This window comes from Myotis myotis, unplaced genomic scaffold, assembly GCF_014108235.1.
Source record: "Myotis myotis isolate mMyoMyo1 unplaced genomic scaffold, mMyoMyo1.p scaffold_m19_p_24, whole genome shotgun sequence".
Classification (NCBI taxonomy): domain Eukaryota; kingdom Metazoa; phylum Chordata; class Mammalia; order Chiroptera; family Vespertilionidae; genus Myotis; species Myotis myotis.
The window spans coordinates 6058972-6082136 of record NW_023416329.1 but is presented as its reverse complement, the minus strand read 5'-3'; the positions used below and the strand labels follow the sequence as shown (position 1 = coordinate 6082136).

Sequence of the window (23165 nt, the reverse complement as noted above, 5' to 3'; positions counted from 1 at the left end):
AGCAATTCCATTCTTAGGTATATCCTCAAAAATTAATAGTTATTAAGCAAACACATGTATAAGAATGTTCAGAGCAGCACTATTCACAATAGCCAAGAGATGGAAACAACATAAAAGCTCATCAACAAATTAATTTTAAAAATATATCTCACAGTTTCCTAATTATATAAAATATATAAATATGATTTGGCCACAAATGGAAATATCCTTTATAATGAAAGCCTAATATGCTAAGTGTCCGGTCATCCGGTGACTGGTCGACTGTTCAACCAATCAAAGCATAATATGCTAATGATATGCTAAGGCAACTCAACCACTCGCTATGACGTGCACTGACCACCAGGGGGAAGACAGTCAACCAGTCGCTATGATGTGCACTGACCACCGGGGGCAGATGCTCTGACCAGTAGGTTAGCTTGCTGCTGAGGACCGGCTAATAGGGACTGAGCAAGATGGGCCAGACATGCCCTGGAGACCTTCTGCGGTCCCTTCCCAGCCCCGATTGTGCACCAGTGGGGTCCCTCAGCCTGGACTGTGCCCTCTTGCAATCTGGGACCCCTCAGGGGATGTCAGAGAGCCAATTTCAGCCCTATCCCCTAAGCCACTTCCCTGGGGAGGGCGCCAGATGCAGGGCTCATGGCTGGTGAGTGCTGCTGTGGTGTTGCGAGCCTCTCCCGATCGGGACTGATTGGGCGTGAGCCCACAGCAGGCGCAGTGGGGCCAGGATGAGAGGAGCGGCAGGTAGGAGCTGCTGGTGGCATTCGACTGCGGGTTTTGGCCCAATCCTCACAGACCACTCTGAGGGACCCCACCCATGCATGAATTCATGCACTGGGCCTCTAGTATGCTATAAGATGGGTAAATCTCAAAAACTAAATGAACTAAGTTAAAGAAGTAGATACAAAGGTTACATGGTTTATGATTCCACTTACGTGACATATCCAGAATAGGTAATCTCATGCTGACAAAGGAGGATTGGTGGTTTCTATGGGCTGAGATGTGAGCTGGGAATGTGGAGTAACTGCTTAATGCTGTGGGCTTTATTTTGAGGTGATGAAAATGTTTTGGAAATAGACAGATGTTGTGGTTCCACAACATTATGAATGTGTTAAATGTCAGTGAATTGTTCACTCTCAAATGGTTGCTGTTATGTTATGGGACTTTCACTTCAATTTTTAAAAGACCAAGTATAGCAATGGCCATGATTTATAATGGCATCTAAGTTGTAGGTTTTTCAGCTTATATACCTATCAGGATGCAGGTGGGAAAAAATTATGGAAATTCAAAACTTGATTAACAAACACATAAAGTGTTAATGTCTAGCCAGAATCTGGGAGAAAGTAACTCTAAACACAAGGAGGTTAGATTATTAAAAATTATCTTTAGTCTACAAATGATTTACCACAAAATGAAGTGGTTCTGCCCACCCAAAGAAAGTAACAAAGCACTTTGCCCACCTTTTCTCTGACATCTGGATTAGAAACACAAGACCTGGAATACTCTGTGATGCTGAAGAGAGGAAAACACATACTTTTCACTTCAGAAAACAAATACAGTATTTTCAACAAATAAGGTAAAAAGCTTTAGAAGATTCTCTAAGAATGCAAAAATAAAGTTGAAAATAAAGAGAAACAAAAAGCTGATGACTGAAATTGGGACATTAGGTAACAAATGTAATACATGAATAACTGGTATTCTTAAAAAAGAAAATTAATGAACAATAACAAAAAACAAAAAAGAACAAAAATACACAATTTTGAATAAAAAATAAACTTAGAAACAATATCACTATTCTTTTGTAAAATAGAAAATAGAATTAATATATTAGGACCAATGGAATTAATAAAAAGCAAAATTTGCATATAAGATTATACTTTAAAATCTTCCTTGCATTCAGGAATTAAAATAGCTTACTGTGAAGAACAATGATAGCAACAAAAGCCACAGAAGCCTTAGGCTGCTCCTCTACAACAGCAGCTTACTGAACAATTACGTTATAGATACTGTGATCTGAGGAGAAATATTTTGACTCCAAAATCCAATACACAGTAAAGCTGTTATTTAATAATTACCTAAAGGTAGTTTCAAATATATAATGATTCAGAAACCTAGAACCCATGGATACTTTCTAAAACTTATTTAAAAATAACTGTATGGTTTCACTCATATGTGGGATATAAAACCGCAACAAATTAAACAAAACAAACATAAAAAAAACAAACCATAAAAACCTCATAGAGACACAGAATGACGGAAGGGGAGTGGATGAGGGCGATGGGGGCAAAGAGGATCAAATATATGATTAGGGAAGGAAACTGCACTTTGCATGGTGAGCACACAATGGAGTATACAGATATTGTGCTAAAAGGTTGTACACCTGAAATTTATATAATCTTATTAAACAGTATTACCCCCAATAATTTTGATAAAAATGCTTTTAAAAGATGATTCAGTAGTTAAAATAATGAACTCAAGTCAATTTAAATCTAATTTTAAAAATTTATCTAAACAATTTTCCAAAATCAGTTTCATAAAACTGATTAGAAGCAATCATTCTATCAAAACCATAGCTATAAAAGAGACTACTGAATATAAAAAGAGGAATTTCATGATAACAACTTGAAGTCAAACTACTGGGTTGTAAAAACAAACACAGGAAATGAGACATTGGCAGACCACATAGTGATAAAGACAGAAATCCCTAGAATCAGACGAGCTGAGCTAAAGTTGTGGCTCCACTATTCCAATTTACTTAACTCCTCTAAGTGTTAGTGTTCCACCATATAGAAGGGTGGGTGACAAAATTCCCATCTCAACATATCGGAGGAAGAATGAAATTAGATAATTTATGTATAATGTCTTAGAATAGAGACTAGCTATGATAGTTGGGTTTTAAATCTATATTTAAACTCATACTTGAGAATAATCATCAAGTTTTATTAATAAATATTTTTGTTGTCATTCAGATTTGCTCTCCCACCTACAAGTTAGGTTTAAGAAGTGTTTGTGACTCTGAAGTTCTTTAAGCATAAGCTGCATTATTTCATCTAGACTTCTTCTAAGCTCCTATGAAACTGACACTGGAGATGTAGCTGACTTTTATTCATGGACTAAAGCCAAGTGCACGAAATTAATGCATGGGTAGGATCCGTAGGACTGGCTGGTGATCAGGGCCAATCGTGGCCTTCCAGCTGCTGGCTGGGGCATTCCTTCTGGCTGCTGGCAAGGACCTCCCTTCCCTTGCTGCCAGCCAGGGCCTCCTTTCCCCGGCTGCCAGCTGCTGGCCGGGGCCTCACTTCCCCAGCTGCCAGCTGCCGGCTGCTGGCCAGGGCCTTCCTTCATTCTGCACTGCCCCCTGGTGGTCAGCGCACATCATGGTGAGGGATCAAACTCCTGGTCTCCTGGTTGAACTCCCGAGAAGACACTTTGCATATTAGCCTTTTATATATATAAATACTGTTTGGGTGCATCTAGATTTTCTCTAACTCTGTGAAATGACATTAAAGAGTGGTTCCATTTAAATTCCATCTAGATTTAAAGTCAGATAATCTAATTTCAAACCTGAAATTTCTAATCCGCAGTAGGTATGTTTTTCATATTAGAAGATTATAAGATATTTTATTAAGCAGTTTATTCATTTGATATGTAATTCCTAAATATTTAGACTTATCCTGGATGAGGCTCCATATGGAATCATGTCCTGGACTTCACAAATATTAGGGTGAATAGAAGAATCTTAGGTGCAAGAAAGAAGAAAAAGAGAGGAAAGTGAAGAAACTCGAATGTTTTTATCTTAGAGTGTGAGGAGTCACACAATACTCCTATTAATGGGAGTATGATAAATTTTTATATTTATACCATTTGATTAGGATTGCAATTGATCTTGCTCTTAATATTATATTTGGAGGAGAATGTTTGACTAGTTGAATACAGTTCAAATGAGCAACATCCTTATTTATGATAGCAGGAAATCAATTAATGTTGCTTAAATTTTATTAAGTCAAGAAATAGCAATATGAAGCATATTATTTAGAAAAATAGAAGAAACTTGCAGAAGATCTAAAAAACTTAAACACATGAAAGTTAGTTGTTGCTTTCTATAAATTGAGGAGAAGCAACTTTTTATGATGCAAATATGCAAATTTTCATCGTATATTATGAGTTTTACAACTATTGAGCAGTGTCATCAGCAGCATGATGGTGCTACCAAGTCTCTCCCCTTGAAGTTACAAGTTAGACAGCTACAATTCAATAAAGTATTCCTTGTTAAATACACCAGTCTGAGACATCTCGCAGGAGCACTGGAAATGTGGGTGTTTCTGAGAAAATAGCAGAGAATGGGTATGGAGGGAGAAGGACAGAGGCAGAAACTGTGTGGGCCTGGGTTCAACATGGTTCAACATGGCCCTAAGAGATATGACAGCAGTGAAGGGCTGGGGTACAGAACCCATTAGGCAGACCAGACCAGAGGAGCAAGACAGCTGGGCCTGGGTGGCTGGCACATATTAAGGCTTAGCCCATGGTTAAGGGCAGAGAAACAATGCAAAAAAAAATGCAGCACTCCAAAATCCACCTGCGTTAAACAAAGTATTCTGCAGATGGGGAATCTGCCCACCCCATCTTCCTGTGGCCCACCGGGCAGTGAAATCCTTACTCAGCAGATTGTAAAAGGGCTGAAAAGAAAAAAGCAAAACAAAACAATATCCAGAGAAATAACCTATCAAACACAATGAATAACCAGATAACAAGGAAATTGAGAAATGAAATAAATCTCTGAGAAATAAACATAAAGACATGATAATGTTATCTAAGTGACAGCAAATTCAAGATTGCAATTCTGAAAAAAAAATCAACAAGATACAAGAAAACTCAGAAAGGCAATCCAACAAATTCAGAAATAAAATCAATGAATAAAAAGAGAACTGAACTAAAGATATTGAAACTATAAAATATAACCGGGCAGAAATTCTGGAGCTGAAGAATTCAACAAAAGAGAAAAAGAATGAAATAGCTAGCTTAGGGAATAAAGTAGGCCAGATGGAGCAAATAATTAGTGACATAGAAGACAGAAATCTGGAAAAGACTCAGGTGGAAGAGAGAATTAAGAGTTAAAAAAAATGGAAAGAACTTTACAAAAACTAACTGCCTCCATTAGAAAAAGCGGTACAAGAATAATTGCTATACCAGAAGGAAAAGAAAGGGAGAAGGAAACAGAGAGACTATTCAAAACAATAATTAATAAAAAACTTCCCAAACCTGTGGAAAGAACTACACCCTCAAATACAAGAAGCTAATGTTACAGAATTTACCAGGCGACTGGAAAATACACACAGGAGTACTCAGAGAAACAGGAAAAAAACATTTATTTTCAGATGTGCTAGTACTGTGACGCAGGGGAACCTGTTTCCAAATCCTGAGAAAACCAATATGGAGGAAGTTTTCACTTTATACCCCTTGGTTTCTTTGTCCCCCAAATAAGGATCAGACTTCCGGACCGTTCTCGGGCTTTGCAAAAAGCCATGTGTGTTGGGATGGGGGCCTTGAGACCACACCTAAAGGCCTGGTGCCAGCGCTGATAACCCCCTCTAGGGGTTGTGTATGGTTCATAGTTTATGGCCTCTGTAAAATGGGAGTATTTAGGTAAACAGGTCTTGCAAGGCCAGATAATTAAGGAAGGGGCAGTGCCAGTGATGGCGAACTCATTTTTTTTGGTTGATTTTTCTTTGTTAAATGACATTTAAATATATACAATAAATATCAAAAATATAAGTCTTTGTTTTACTATGGTTGCAAATATCAAAAAATTTCTATATGTGACATGGCACCAAAGTTAGGGTTTTTCGAAATGCTGACACGCCGAGCTCAAAAGGTTCGCCATCACTGGACTAGACTATAGGCTAACAGGGCTGTGCGTTAGGGATACTGATTAACTAGGTACAGAGTCAGGCCGCTGTTCTTCCCTCCAAAAATGTCTTATTTTTCCTCATCATTAACAAGACACCTAATTATTTCAATCCAAAACTGCCTTCTCTCAGGGACATTAAATTAAAATTGCCAAAAATTAACAATAAAGAAAGAATTCTCAAGACATCCAGGGCAAAAAAGAGTAACATATAAAGGAAAGTTCATTAAATTTTTTTTTCAGCAGAAACCCTACAGCTATGAGAAAGTGAAATCAAATATTTAAATTATTGAAAGAGAGGAATCACCAGCCAAGAATAATATAACCAGCAAAGTTATACTTTAGGTATAAAGTCAAAATAAAGAATTTTCCAGGCATACAGAGTTGAGAGATTTACCAGCATAAGAGCTGCATTACAGGAAATGCTGAAGAGTGTTCTACCTAAAACAAACAAACAAACAAAAACCAAAACGATACAAAACTATGAGCAAAATTACTAACAGACAGAAGCATGAAATTGCAATCCTTGCTCAGAATAAGTTATCTAACACTTAAACATAACATAGAATTTAAAGAACAAAGTTGGAGGAATCACACAACCTGATATCAAACTATATTATTAGGATAAAGTAATCAAAACAGCATGATACTGGCTTAAAAACAAACATATAGGTCAATAAAACAGACTAGAGAACCCAGAAGTAAACCCACACCTATATGGTCAGTTAATATTTGACAAAGGAGGCAAGAACATACAATGGGATCCAAGAGTGTTAGGAAAATAGAACAGATATATACAAAAAATGGAACTAGACCACCTTCTTACAACATACACAAGAATAAACTCAAAATTGATTAAAAACTTGAATATAAGACTGAAAACCATAAAATTCCCAGAAGAAAACATAAGCAGTAAAATCTCTGATGTTCCTCTTAGTAATTTTTTCTGATATATCTCCTCAGGCAAGGGGAAACAGAAGAAAAAATAAACAAATGGAATTACATCAAACTAAAAAGATTTTTCCACAGCAAAAGAAACCATAAACAAAATGAAAAGACAATGCACTGAATGGAAAAAATATATTCATCAATGATACATCTGATAAGGGGGTAACATCCAAAATTTGTAAAGAACTCATATATCTCAACACCAAAAAATTCAAACAATCCAATTAAATATGGGCAAAGGGTCTGAATAGATACTTTACTAAAGAGGGCATACAGATGGCTAATAGACATATGAAAATATGCACCACATCACTAATTGTCAGAAAAATACAAATTAAAACCATAATGCTATATCATCTCACAACTGTCAGAATGGCTATCCTATATAATAAAAGGCTAATATGCAAATTGACCAAACAGCAGAATGACTGCTGGCTATGATGCGCACTGCAGTGGCCAACTGTCCCATCCAGCCCCTATTGGCTCCTCCCTTAGCCGCCCCCGCCCCTGATTGCCCCAACCCCCATCCCAGGCTCAGGCATTGAGCGTCTGCCTCCCCCAGCCGCTTGGTCTCCACAGGGCCAAGGTAGCTCCAGCAGGTGAGCTGCACCCATATCTACAGCACCCTGGACCAGATGGCCCACAAGATCAACCTGGCCAACTTCACCCATGGCAAGTACTCCACCTTCATCGTGACTGACCTGGCAGCCCGGGACCTGGACATCCCGCTGCTGGGCAACATCATCAACTTCAGCTTCCTGGCCAATAGCAAGCTCTTCTTGCACTGCGTGGGTCATGTGGCCCAGGCTGGCCGAAGCGGCACAGCCTACTCCTTGGTGACCCCAGATGAGGTCCCCTACCTGCTGGACCTGCATCTGTTTCTGGGCAGTGCCCTCACCCTTGCCCGCACCCAGGAGGACCCCTCAGGTACAGTCGTGGACAGTGTGCTGGGTGCCACAGAGCGTGATGGATGACAAGGACTGCAACCTGAAGAACACCCTGGAGGAGCGGCTGGAGCTGTGGGGCCTGGGCAACATGGCCTACAATGTCCAGCAGCGGTACGTGCCCTCACAGCTGGTGCCCTCGCCAGAGTCCATAAAGCGGGCCAAGGAGCTGACCTCATGGGGCTGGCCCTGCACCCCCTCTTCAGCTCATGCTTTGAGGAGGAGGAGCTGCAGCAGTTGAGGCTGGTGGACAGCATCAAGCAGTACTGCTCACAAGAGACCATCTTTGAGATCAACACCTCCAACCGGGACCTGAGCAACCTGGTGATGCGGGCCAAATGGCACAAGGACTGCAAGGCCATCGCCAGGTTCCAGCAGGGCCGGCAGGAGCAGCAGGAGGGTCTGGCTGGCCCAGCCCAAAGCTGCCCAATGTGGCAGGCAGAGCAGCCTGGGAAAGAGGAGGAGGAGGAGGAGAAAAAGGAGGAGGAGGAGGAGGAGGAGGGAGAGAGCATGGAGGACGTCTTCACAGAGGTCATGGGACAGAAATAGCGGCAGCAACCAGGACCTGAGTGGGGAGCCAAGAGGTAGAGGGAGGAGGCCTGGCCACTGGACCAGGATTTCTATGTCCACTATTGGCCCAAGGGCTTCAACAGTGAACAGAGCTTGAGCTTTGGTGGGGACAGGGCACCTTTGAGCAGCATGTGGCTGGCGCTGTCCTGGACCTGATGGGGGATGAGGCCCACAGCCTGACCAGGGGTTAGCAGCAGCTCAAGTGGGACCTGAAGAAGAAGCAATTTGTTGGACAGTCAGGACAGGAGGACAAGAAGAAGATCAAGACAGAAAGTGGTCACAATATCAGCAGCTCCTACAGAGGGACCCCTACCAGAAGTGGTTGCAGAAACAGAAAACCACCATACGCTCAACACCTGAGCCCCAGCAGGCCACCAGCAGTCTCCCTGTCAGTGGCACTGTTTCAGCCCAATCCAGTCAGAGCATGTACAGGAGGCAACCAATTGGTGTGTCTTTCTCACATCCATGTTTCGCTCTCTGTCTCTCACCTTCCCTTCTACTCTAAAAATCAATGAAAAATGTCCTCAGATGAGGATTAACAACAACAAAAATATGCATACATATACACATATACAAAAATACATGAATATTGGGGGGGGCAGGCGGCTGGATGCCAGAGGTGCATGAATTTTGTGCACCAGGCCTCTAGTCTATATATACAAAAGCCTAAGCGATTGTTACAACCAAATGACGGGAATGACCAGTCAACCAGTCGCTATGACGCGCACTGACCACTGAGGGGCAGACATACAATGCAGGAGCTGTCCCCTGGTGGTCAGTGCACTCCCACAGCCAATCTCCCATGGCCGGCTGGTGGCATCAGCATCCGGTGTTCTTTCCTTTCGTGCCTCCTCTTCTGACCCCGCTCAGGGCCTTTGGCCTCAGGCTGGGACAGGGAGCTGGGGGTGGGTAGTGGCAGATGTGGCCCCTTCCCCAAGGGGGGCTAATGGCCAGCTCCTTTCTCGGGGCCCATGGCCAACCTCCCACACCCTATCTCTCCCCCCAGCCAGCAGGCCCCAATCAGCCCACTGCCTGCCCATGGCACGGTGGCGAGGGAAGGGGGGAGGGGGCAAGGAACTGCATGGTGGTGGGCCGCTGGTGTCCTTTCCTTCCTCACCCGGCCCGGTGACTGTCGCCTCCTCTCCCAACCCTGCCAGGGCCTTCAGGCCCCAGACTGAGACGGGGAACCAGGGATGGGTGGTGGCAGACGGCCCCTTTCCCAGGGGGGCCAAGGGCCAGCTCCCTCCTTGGGGCAGGCAGCCAACCTCCCATGCCTTGTCTCTCCTCTCCCCTCCTCATTAAAATTATTAAATTTGTAGGCAGAGTATTTTTTTATTATCCTTTTATGTCTATGGGATGAGGTGTTCTTTTTTTTATTTCTAATACTGGCAATTTGAAACTTGTTTCATCTTTGTTAGCCTGCCTAGAGATTTTTTAAATTTTCTTCCCTTTTGAAAACCAGCATTCAGTTTTGTGATTATCACTATTGTTTTCCTGTTTTCAATTTCATTGATTTCTGCTCTAAATTTTATTTTCTTTCTTTTGTTTATTTAAAATTCTAGTTGATCTTCTTTCTCTAATTTCCTAAGATAATGCTTAGGTTATTAATTTTAGATCTTTTTTTCTAATATATGCTTTTAATACTATAAATTTCCCTGTAAACACTGCTTTAGCTGCATCCAATACATTTTGATAAGTTATTTTTTCAATTTTATTTAGTTTAAAATATTTTTAAATTTCTTTTGATACTTTTTCTTTCACTCATGTGTTATCTAGAAATGTATTCCTTAATTTCCAAGTATCCTGGGATTTTCAGCTATCATTCTGCTATTGATTTCCAGGTTAAACCCATTGTGGCCTCAGTACATACTTTGTATGGTTTCTATTTTTTAAACATTTTAAGGTGTGTTTTATGGCTCAGACTGTGACCTATCTTGGTGAATGTTTTCTGTTGGCTCAAGGAGATTATGTGTTCTGATGTTTCTAAATGGGTTCTATAAATGACAAGTAGATCAAGTTCATTAATACTGATTTCCAACAAACTAAGCAAAGTACTTATATCCTCACTAAGCAAAGTACTTATAGAGAAGCCTGAAACACTGCTGAAGACAAAAATGACAGAACTGAATTTGTCCTTCATCAGGTGCATCATAAGAAGGCAGTTTCTTTTTGGTTTTGGAGAGGGCGGGCAGGGCGGAAGGACAATAATACTAGGAAGAATAGAAGGCAGTAGAAAAAGAGGAAGACCAAATGCAAGATGGACTGACTCTAAAAAAATAAGCCATAGATGTTATTCTACATGAACAGAGCAGGGCTGTTCAAGACAGCTCAGCATTACTCATTCCGGGGTCATCAGGAGTCAGAGCCAACTCAGTGGCACACACCACACATATCTTTACTGATTTTTCTGTCTACTGGATCTATCACTTCTGAAAAGAATGTTGTTAGTCTCCCACTACATAATGGATTTTAAGACAATGAAACCTTATTTTTATACATTTGTCAAAACACAAAGCATACAATATCAAGAGTAAACCTCAACTTAAACTATGGACTTTAAGTTGAAAATGATGTGTCAATGTTTGTTCCTCAGTTATGATAAATGTATCACTCTGTGGTGGATATTGATGGTGAGAAAAGCTGGTGTGTGTGTGTGTGTGAGTGTGTATGTGTGCACGCACGCACGTGTGTAAGGAGACTTATGGAAGAACTCTACTTTCTGCTCAATATTGCATGAGTGTAAAACTACTCTAAAAAATAAAGTCTGTTATTTTTTTTAATAAGGTACAGAGGAGAAAACAGCCCATCCACTTTATTTACAAACAAACAAACAAAACACATAAAAAACAATTTGGAAAATGTCATATAAACAAAAAACCAACAAGAAATAGCACAACAGAAACTATCTTATTCTTTGTTAACTCAATGTGCTGAATTCGCCAATGCATCTCATTCTGTCTTTAAATACAATGACTGACATATGTTGCTGTACAGAAAGCTTGAAACTAACAAAACTATTCTTTAGCCTAAACACAAATTTCTGCACTTTCTAAAATGGTTAGATCACTTATATTTTTTAGTATACTATAATCCAATATGCAACTGATATACCAGTATTAAGAAAGAACTACTGAATATAATAAAATTAACTGGATATTTTTAAGGACCCTCATAAACTCATAAAAAATTGTTCTCAAATTGGAAATGAAAGAAACAATTGTAAAGTACTAACATTTTTTTGTTAAAAAAGGAGCAAAATTCTGTACTTAAATTTCTTTGCAAAATTTCTACTTAAATATCTGCAAATAATTGTAGATATGGTTTACGTAAGAAAGGTGATAAGATACAACTTGATCCCGTTCATGTGTTTGAAGTTGAAATAAATGGTTAAGGTTAATATCTGGAATCTTTATGTGTTACCAATGTGTCCTGACTAACCAACCGGTCAGTCCTAGTCATGCTAACTACGAGAGTTTGTACTTGACCCACTCCACACAGTTCAGATACATAAAAGGTTTAATTGTACTGAAATGTAGGTGTGCCACATCCACAGAGGATGGATTTGGAAATCTGTCAAACTTGTATAGAGACATTTCTGAGGGAATCTGGAAAATGTCATATAAACTTTGGTAATTTATAGTTTATAAATAACAGACTTATTTTTAGTGTGGGAGCCCCAAGAGAAAAGGAGGCACCTGGCAGGCCGAAAAATCATCTGTGGGACAGATCCTATGGGATTTAACCCGACCTCTAGCACACGATTGAAAGATAAGATGGCATGTGCCTGCATGTACACACATATGGACGGAGCAGTGCTGAGGGGAGAAGAAAGGCTTATGTCATGGCTTTGAAACACTGAGTCTTTTCAACAGAATCCATCCACAGGTTTCAGACCATTGTTCTTTTCAATGTGTTTCCAAGGACTATTGGCACTTCATCCCCAACAGCAGGGCATATGTTTTAATCTGCTGGTAAAGCAATCGCTCATATCCCAGCCCAGGGCCAGGGTATGTTTGTTATGTCACTTGGCCGTGCAGCTGGAGCTGAAAGCTGCTGCTGTCAGAGGAAACGTTTCGATGACTCAGCCAATGAGGTGCTTTATTGGGCCTGGCAGCAGACAACAGGTGACTATTTCATGGAGCAGCGAGGCTGTAGTAGTAGTTTATACAGACTGCCCAGCCATGGCCACAGTTATTTAGATTGGTGAACTGGAAATATTTCATTTCTCAGGAGCCTGCTGAGTTCTGCTGATGGCTGGTTGTTGCCACTATTTGCTTCAGATGACTGGAGTAAAGTTCTCACCTCACCAACATGCTCTCAGCTCCCCGAGGAGCAACATCTAGAGATTGAGGCATCTGTATGAGGCCAGCTCCTCCAGTCCTGTGCCAATTTGGCAGGAGCCTGCAGAAAATCCCTGGTGCACCTTTTAATGAGATTGGGAGTCTGAATGGCTGCACAAACTCTGGCTGTAGAGCGTGTTTCATCACAAGAGCTTGCCTGTGACTGTGAGTATATTACAGCATGGCAAGTGCCCACTCCCTCCGGAATGCTAGGTGAACTGGTATGCACACTAAGGAGGCCCCTGCGCATTTGCTTCTGTAAACACACTCACAAATCAGTGGGCCTGTTTGAGAGCCTACAGATACATTAAAAAGGTCATTTTCCTAAGATATGAACCATCTGGATTCTGCTATCAATTTTACTAGCTGTGTGACTTTGAACCTCCCCTTGTTGGTGAAACCTGTTTTCAGCCTGACGTGCTAAAGGGTTTGGAGAGTTAGCCTCAACTCTGACATTCAATGATAAAAAGAAAAAACAAAACAAAATTAGCAGCAAATTTTCTTCCTCATAAACTAAAAAAAAAGAAACGTTTTTTAATGGTGAAGGATTCAGTGAAGCATCAAAAGACAGCGCGTTTACATGCACAGAATAGTCATGAGACCAAGGAACAGAATGTCCCCTTTCCTGGCGACAAGCCAACGGCACAGCACTGACACCTTCTGAGGCTCAGCGTCTGTGACAGGGAAATTGGAGCCATTTACCTGCCTGAGCTTGACACGAGGGATTGATGGAGGGAATGAGTGAGGACACACTCTGATGAAGAGAAACTACTACACATGTATTATTTATAGCATCAAAATTATTCAGTTCATCCCATGGAGATCCCACACACCAGTTACCATCTTTACTGGGGCCATCATATAAAAAATAGTAACCTTTGTGTAGACAATGGAATACTACGTTGCTAAAAAAAAAAAAAAAAAGGAATTCTTACCATTTGCAACAGCATGGATGGAACTGGAGAGCATTATGCTAAGTGAAATAAGCCAGTCAGTGAAAGAAAAATACCACATGATCTCACTCATTTATGGATAATAAAGAACATTATAAACTGATGAACAAAAATAGGTACAGAGGCAGAGCAGCATCAAACAGACTGTCAAACTACAGCAGGAAGGCTGGGGAGGGTTGCGGGGGAAGGGAAAAGATCAACCAGAGGACTTGTATGTATGCATATGGGCATAACCAATGGACACAAGACACTGGGAGGGGGGTGAGGGCATGTGCCAAGGGCTAGGGGAGGCTGGGGGAAGGTCAACTGGGGAAAAAAAAGGAGACAGATGTACTACTATTTGTAATACTTTAAACATAAAAAAAGAAAAAAAGTGGTGAATTAAAAAAAAATAGTAACCTTAATAATAATAGTACTTCTAATAGCTCTATGTATGGCCTGCTCAGTGGTAAACACCGTACCAAGCATTTAAGTTGAAAAAAATGTTTTAAAAAAGTTTTAAGGAAGTAAAACACATGTATAAGTTCCCACTGCTGACTAGAGTCAGCTCTTTGTGAATTGATGAAACTAAATATAATTTGAGTATTAAAAAGAATTACCCAAGTAAGAAAAGCTTTCAAACTCTTGAATCAGACTATTTTTGATAGTTTTTTTACTAGATGTACCAGTTAATAATGTGGATTTTTTTCAATAGATGGAGTTACACATATGTTGATATATATGCGATTTTATATGTATGCTATTTTGTTGTATTGACAGCAAGCTTCAAAACTTCATATGTCAAATTTGCTGAAGGTGTTAACATCATAGATATTTTTACGCATAAAAATGTCGAATTTCATGCCAAAACAAAAAAAGAGCATTTGCCGGAAGTTTTAATTCATTACTTTATTTTGAAGAAAAAGTTATTGTATACTTTGGGAAGCTTATGGTGAACATGCTCCATCTCAAGATACTTGTGAACGCTGGTTTAAATGCTTTAAAAGTGATGATTTCGATGTGAAAGACAAAGAAAAAGTTTCAACCGAAAAAGTTTGAAGACCAACAATTAATTACAAGCATTATTGGATGAAGATGTGTGTCAAACTCAAAAACAACTTGCAGAAAGATTAAACATTGCTCAGCAAACAATTTCCAATCATTTACAAGCAATGGGAAAGATTTTAAAGGAAGGAAAATGGGTGCCACATCAACTGAACGAAAGACAAATGGAAAACCGAAAAGTCATCAGTAAAATGTTGGTTCAACGGCACGAAAGAAAGTCTTTTTTGCAACGAATTGTGACTGGCGATGAAAAGTGGATTTATTTTGAGAATCCCAAATGCACAAAATCATGGGTTGATCCAGGTCAACTATCAATATCGACTGCAAGGCCAAATCGCTTCAGAAAGAAGACAATGCTCTGCGTTTGGTGGGATCAGGAAGGTGTGGTGTATTATGAGCTTCTAAAACCAGATGAAACCGTTAATATACTGATCACTACCAACAACAAATAATCAAATTGAACCACGCTTTGATCATAAAATGACCAGAATGGGCCAGAAGACATGGCAAAGTAATTTTGCTTCATGATAACGCACCATCACACACTTCAAAACCAGTTAAAGACACGTTAAGAGATCTTGCCTGGGAAGTATTAACCCACCGCTGTATTCACCAGACCTTGCTCCTTCAGGTTACCACTTGTTCTGATTGATGGCACATGCACTTTCTGAGCAGCACTTCAAAATATACAAAGAAGTGGAAAATTGGGTCTCTGAATGGTTTGCTTCAAAACAAGAAAAGTTCTATTGGGACGGTATCCACAAATTACCTGAAAGATGGGGAAAATGTGTAGCTAGCAATGGACATTACTTTGAATAAAGCACTTTTGATGTTTCTCTTGAAATTATCGTGTTTTCTTTGATTACAAAATCCACATTATTAACTGGTACACCTAGTAATATCATTTCAACGGCACATCCCATGGTCTCAGGGCCCGCTGGTTCATCAAGTGCTCTTGCCAGGCCTGTCCCACGCTCTGGTCCTTCAGTCCCCTCCCACTCAGTCACCTCATCTGCCTGGGATGAGGACAGGTGGCGCAGGGCAGGGTAACTTAACCATCTCACTCTCTCACTTGTTCTCCACAGCAACCTGTAACATCAGCAGGGAACAATTTTTAATCCTAGTTCTAGAGATGGAAAACTCAGAGAGGTGTCCTTTGATATCTCTTACTCCTTCCCTCCATTTACAGAGTCACTTCCTGCCCATTTTTGTTCTATGGGAAATCGTTTCATCTTGAGGGTTTGACACTAGGCCTAATGGCCCCCTGCTGGCTTTTTTGCCCCACTGCTCTCACTGTTATTATTTTCAATGACCCTTTCAAAAGCAAAAATGCAATTTCTCTTAAAAATTTTATGAAATTTATTTATTGGGGTGACACTGGTTAATAAAATTACATAGATTCAAGTGCATAATTCTATAATACATCATCTGTGTATTGTATTGTGTGTTTATGGCCCAAAGTCAAATCTCCTTCAGTCACCATGTATTTGACCCCCTTTACCCTTCACTACCTCACCCACCCCTTTTCACTCTGGTAACCACCATACTGTTGTCTGTGTCTATGAGTTTGTATTTGTCCCATTCGTTCATTTGTTGCTTTCAGTTTTATATTACATGTAGAGAGAAATCATATGTTCTTGAATTTTTTCATCTGACTTATTTCATGTACATGATATTTCAAGATTCACCCATGTTGTCACAAATGGTGCTATTTCATCCTTTCTTATGGCTGAGTAGTATTCCATTGTGTATCTGTATCACATCTTCTTTATCCTGTCCTCTATCGCAAGACACTTTGGTTGTTTCCATGTCTCATCATTGTGAATAACACTGCAATGAAACTAAAATAAGACACCACCACACACCTGTTAGAATGACCACAGGACTAACAAGTGTTCAGAAGGATGTGGAGAAAAAGGAACCCTCATCCACTGCTGTAGGCTGGTACAGCCACGATGGAGTGTCCTCAAAAAGTTAAAAATGAAGTTACCATATGACCCAGCAATTCCTCTTCTGGGTAGCTACCCAAAAAACTTTGAATACATTTATTTGTAAAGATAATGTGCCCCTATGTTCATTGTGGCATTATTCATGGTGGTAGAAAATGTGTAGATTTTTTTGTGTTGCTTTTTTTTTTTTTTTTTTTTTTTTTTACAGAGGGAAACATGGACTTGTTGTTCCAGTTATGGATGCACTCATTGGTTGATTCTTGTATGTGCCTAGACAGGGGATCAAACCTGCTACCTTAGCATGTGGGGATGACACTCTAACCAACTGAGTTATGCGACCAGGGCTGAAAGTACAGTTTTTAAATAAACCAGAGTAGCCCAGTCATTTCCATTATTCATTTACAGATAAGCTTACCCATTTCCATTATTTGTTTTCAAACCATCCTGTATCTCTGTACTATTCCCTGCACTTCGTGTAAATGTCAGCTCTAAGAACAGTTTTCTAGATGTGAGGATGTAGTTGCTTCTTGTTTTCAAACACAGCCTGCCTGCTGAGGGTCATCTGGGCCTGCTCCTACCTGCCTGAGCGACTCCGAATGCCTCCTCCACTGTGTACTCTGCCCAGTAATACCATATACTATGTTCTATCATGAGACTACCATATGCTATCCACACATATGCATGCCAAAGAACACTGCACCCTGCAATGAAAATGTTTTATGTGTGTATGTATATATGCATGCATACTATATAAGCATATGTGCATGTATGTATATCACGGTCATGGCAATCTTGCATTCTCCCACTTAGTATTCACTCAGGTAAGGACTGGCCCAAGTCTTGGCTGAATGCCTGTGAACTTCGAAGAAAACAAGGGCATGGGGCCATCTTCCTCTCTACTCCCTGCCTCCCTGGGGAGGCTGCCAGGAGTCGGTTTCTCATCTCCTCCCGAGTTCTGATGAAGTGGAAGCCTGCAGCCTCTCCCCTCAGGACACAGCTCATACCAGAAAAGCCTCAGAGAAGAGTTTCCTCTCACCCGTGCTGCAGTCACCTGGCCATTCGAGCTTGGGGCTCACCTGGGTAAGGACCACCACTAGCTGGTTTCTTCGGCTGATCTTTCTTCTGCTGTTTATGTGAGTATAACTGTATTTATATAGAAAGGATTCGCTGTTCCTTTACCAGTTGAACCTGCCAGGCCTTCACCCTCACCTTCGCCTTAAGCTTGTGTGTGTGTGTGTGTGTGTGTGTGTGTGTGTGTGTGTGGTGTGTGTTATCTACACTAATAAAAGACAAAGATGTTAATTGACCATACCTTCGCAACGCCCATCAGCCAATCAGAAGAGTATGCAATTTAACCCAACAAAGATGGCCATTAAATTTGCATACTGCAGGCGGGGCAGGACAGCGCAATCTGCCGCCCACCCCGCCACCATCCAGGCCTGCCGTGTGGGACCCAGCTCAGGATCTGGGCCTGCCATCAGCAACCCAGCATGGGATCTGGGCCTGCCATCTGCCACCCTGGGAGCGGGCCTAAGCCAGCAGGTGGTTATCTCCCGAGGGGTCCCAGACTGTGAGAGGGCACAGGTCGGGCTGAGGAACGCCCCCCCCCCCCCCCCCCCGCCAGTGCACAAATTTTTGTGCACCGAGAATCTAGCTTTTTAAATAAGAAAAGAGACAGTGTCACATTCCATCCGTGTCCATGCCAAGTCCTTCTTCCCAAAACTATTCTCTTTAGTCTTTTCTGGTTTTAATTCATCTCTTATAAATTTTAAAACATGGAAACCTTCCCAGCCCTTACTCTTCATGCTGGGCTAATGTTCACAATGAATGGGATGACACAGGGCTCCTGACACACCCCTGTTGGCTGCTGCTCCCATTAACCTTCCCAAAACTTCAGGCTTATTGACCAAGCACTTATGCTGTACTTAAAGTGGCCTGCAAGGATTATCTTTGTATGAGCTCATTATATAATCCCTGGCAGCAAGTTCCCACAGCACTGAGATAAATACATTTGGTTTCCTTATTCTGCATCAATTGCCTGAAATACAGTTCATTGACTGTTTCATTTGAGCCATAGTTTTCAGAGCTTTCTGCTTTTCTTGTAGTTTCTAATTGTCTTTCTTGTTTCTTTTGTGAGAAGAATAATTGCTTTCAACATATCTTCATGTTTACATAAATCCTCAATTATAATACCAATGTCACTAAATATGTGATTCTCCCCTCCCCCCCACCCCACCAAACAGCTTCCTGGCTTTTTCTGATTTGGTCCATCTCAAAGGTGGCTCTCTTGGAAAGCAGCAGAGCTGTCATCCCAAGACTTCATTCCTGTGTCTCTGGGCCTCCAGTAATGTTCAGGATCCCATTTCCTGTGTTTGTTTCCTTGTTTCTGGTTACCTATTTTGCTGGAGTATCTCCTCAAGCAACATTAGCAACCAGTGTTTGCTTAATTCTTTCTTTATGTGACTCTTGTTCAGATATTTTCTCTGACTAATGCACTTTACCTTCCATGTCTGTCTTCTTGTTATTTTTGCTCTATCTCTTGAAGTTAATTTATGTTTTCTCCCATCTTTTTTTTTTTTTTTTTGCATTTTTAAAAACTTTTTATTTGGGGATAATTAGAAAATCACAAAGTTACAAGGAATAATACAGAGAGATGCTGTGTACACTTTACCCAGTTTCTCACAATGGTAATGTCTTGCACAATTATAGCACAACTAGAGGCCCAGTGCACAAAATTCATGCACAGGTAGGGTCCCTAGTGGCTGCCAGCTGCCAGCCGGGGCCTTCCTTCATTCTGGTGGTCAGCACACATCAGAGCGAGCGATCAAACTCCTGAGGGGACACTTTGCATGTTATGTTTTTATACATATAGGTAGCATAATCAAGACATTGGCATTGATAGAATCTATCAACTGTATATAGAATTCTCAAGTTTGATACATTCTCCTTTGTATGCGGGGGAGTGTGTAAGTAGTTCAATGCATTCTTACTGCATATGTTGATTTATATGACCACCACAATTGCCATGATATCAATTTCATCACAAAGATCTTTACTACTATCCTTATAACCACAGGCACTTCTTCCCCCATCCCACTCAGCACCTGATAACCACTAATCTGTTCTCCATCATTATAATTTTCAAAATATCACTTTAAGAAATAATATATTATTTCAAAAAGGCTGTGTAAGTAAGACCATATACTATATTACCCATGACTGCCTTTTTCACTTAAGGTCCATACAGTGTATTAATAGTTCTTTGTTTTTTATTGCTTTTGTTCCCATAATGTGGATGTCCCACAGGTTGCTTTATTATTCTTCCATTTAAGGCCATTTGGGTTATTTCCAGTTTGGACAATTATTTATAAAGTTTCTAAGAATATTCATGGGCAGGTTTTGTTTGAGTAGCTTTTCATTTCTTTGAGATAAAAGCCTAAAAGGAAATTGCTAGGTCATGTGATAAGTGCATTTTTTACTTTTATTATATAGACTTCCATATTTTTCTCTAGAGTGGCTTGATCATTTCATACTCCCACCAGCAGTGTGTGAGTAACCCTGTTTCTCCGTGGCCTTGGCAGCATTTGTCATTGCCACTTCTCATTTCAGCCAGTCTAACATGGGGCAGTTGTATCTCACTGATTTGAATACAAGGTTCCCTGACGGCTAATGATGTTGGACTTCATTTCATGTGGGTATTTGCCATCTGAATATTCTTTGCTGTGAAATGTCTGTTTATCTCTTTTGCTTATTTTCAAATTTTATCTTTTAAAAAAATATTTACTGGTGAGTTTTTTAGTTCTTTATAAATTCTAGATATGTCTTTGCTGGATTTGTGGTTTGCAAGTACTTTCTCCCAGTTTTCAGTTTATCCTTCCATCCTCATAGAGTCACAGAGCAAAAGATCTTAGTTTTGCTAAAACTTTCCCTTTATGGATTATGCTTATGTTGCTAAGTCTAAGAATTCTTTACCTAGGTCTATATCCATTCACCCATGAAAGACATTAGATTGCTTTCAATTTGGGGCTATTACTAATAAACTGTTATTAAAACATTTTACATATCTATCTGTGATTTAATTTCAGTTAATTTTTGTACAAGTTATGAGATTTAAGCCAAGTTATTATTATTATTTTTTGGCCTGTAGTTCATTAATTGCTCCCATACCATTTATTTATTCATTTATTGAAAAGGTTAACCCTCCTCCATTGAATTGCTTCTTCACCTTGTCAGAAATCAGTTGGGCCTATTTGTGTATGTTCTCTGTTCTGTGTCATTAATCTATTTCGTAGAGAGTGTCTTCACTCACGACCTTCGTTAGTCCCTTGTGTCAAGGTAAGGCGGATGGCACAGTGCCAACTGTACTGACAATAGCACTGAGGCTCACAGATTTCAGCGAGTGTCCTTGGCCCCATGGCCAGTAGAAAAGGAATATTCTGTCCTCATGCTCATTCTACAGTCTGCAGATCCCTACTGTTCCCTGGAGCTTCACTAAATCTTTCCTTTACTAATAAGAACTCTTCCAAACATATTGTATAAGGCCAACATTACCCTGATACCAAAACCAGACCAGGACACTACAAGGAAAGAACTCATAGAACCAGGGAGTACAATGGCAGTCTTCAGGGCTTGTGGGAAGGTGGAAATGGGGAGGTGCTAAGCAAAGAGTACAAACTCTCAGTTCTATGCTGAATAATTGCTGGGGATCTAATGTACTGCATAGTTAAAATTTGTTAAAAGAGTACATCTTAAGTGTACAATTATAACCCAATATCATAAGTGTACATCTTAAGTGTTCTCACCACAAAAATGGTAACTGAGTCGATAGATGTTCTAATTAAGCTGATAGTGGTAGTCATTTCACAATGTATGGGTACCAAATCATCATGCTGTATACCTTTTAAAAATCGCATTGTGGTGAAGGCCTGGGGTGGGGGTGTTGGCGGGGTGGGAGAGGTCAATGGGGGAAAGGGGGCATATGTAATACTTTCAACAATCTCAGTCAGCTCTGAGTGCTGAATGGAGTGTGGCTATCTATGTGTGCTACATGGCGTTTGAGCAGCAGCAGCTACACAGCTTTCCATCTAATTGCTGGTTGCTCCTCATTCCAAAACACATTCAGATCTATTGACTGAGTCAGGGACCCCATCACTGCCATGTGCACGAGTCTAATAGTCAGGCTGCTCCTGTTAGCGGGCGCCTGTCAGTAAGTTGTGTGGAGAGGACAAGGCACAATGTGTTCAGCCGGGATTCTCTCCCAAGCTCCTGTGGAGAAGCTCTGGGAATCCAGGAAACTGTCCCAGTGGCCAGGGTGCTGTGTGGATAAGTCAGCATGAACCACAGTGTGATCAGTAGGGACTATGCAAACAGCTGGGAGGAAGAGGTCCTCGGGCTGCGATTTATTTTCTGCTGCATCTCCCTTGGAAATGTCTACAGACAAAGCCTGGGCTATTTCCACTGCAGGGAGGAACCGCGAACACATGAGAGCATTTCTTCTTCACCGCTCAATTCCAGTGGTAGTTGGTTTAAATCAAACTTTTCCTTTGATTAATGTTATTTGTCCATTTGGAAGTATTGGTTTAACTTTGTTCTCTTGAATAAATACAACATATGAAATTTCAACAATTACTAAAGTAGCTTTGAAATTACTTTATTAGTAGATACAGAATCTAAAACCAATAAACTTACCATTAAGAAAAGAAACCTTGTGTTTTACCTGAATTATAAATGGAAACACAATTAGTGACTTACAGATTGTTTTAATCTAGACATTAGCCAGTGTTCTCTGGCTTATCTACACTTTTAAGTTGCTTAAAGCTGGACATAAAAAATGAATGCTAGCCGTGTATTATGCATTCTAACTTTGGAATGTTTGCAAATTTCCACAAAATGAAAACTTTACATGTTTATTTTTGCACTCTGATGACAGTTAATATACGAACTGTTTAATGCTAGTTTATTTAGAAATCATGCAGGTATTACAATTCACAAACTCCTGCCAGATTCCTTCTTGAATTACCTGACAGTCTCTAATTCACACCCTGAGGCCACGCTGGGTCCATCTGCCTTCCTGAGCAGCCAGCCATGAGATGCGGCTCGCTAGGATCACCAAAACCCAGCCCTCGGTTTCTCATGCCACTTTGAAATGTTCTGCAAGCCTGGTTTTATGATGAGAGATGTACTCCAGATTTTGGGTCTTGAAGTAAACTTCCTTGTAGTTTTACAAAGAGCATTGCCAAGAAGCTGAGCGCTAATGAAATGTCATCCTCGGGGGCCAATCTTGCTTTGGGAAATGTTCCCTGGGAGGATGTGCTCGGGGGAACTCAGACATCTCTCCATCTCTGGACCCCGTCCAGCCTGCGCGCGGGCCCCTTTGGCACCGGCCACACTCAGCTTTCTCACAGACGCTGGACCGGCTCCAGGAGCTCGCTTAGGCGCCCGGTGCACATGGGCCCACAGCAGGAGGAGTCGCGGCGGAAACCTGCTCCCGCACCAGAGGGCAGGGGAGACCTCCA

The 23165-nt window shown here is 40.8% G+C and overlaps 1 pseudogene; it reads left to right on the top strand.

The window, feature by feature from the left end:
- The first annotated feature begins 1255 nt into the window (after window positions 1–1255).
- On the top strand, window positions 1256–12727 carry LOC118679319 (annotated as a pseudogene).
- Window positions 12728–23165: the final 10438 nt, after the last annotated feature.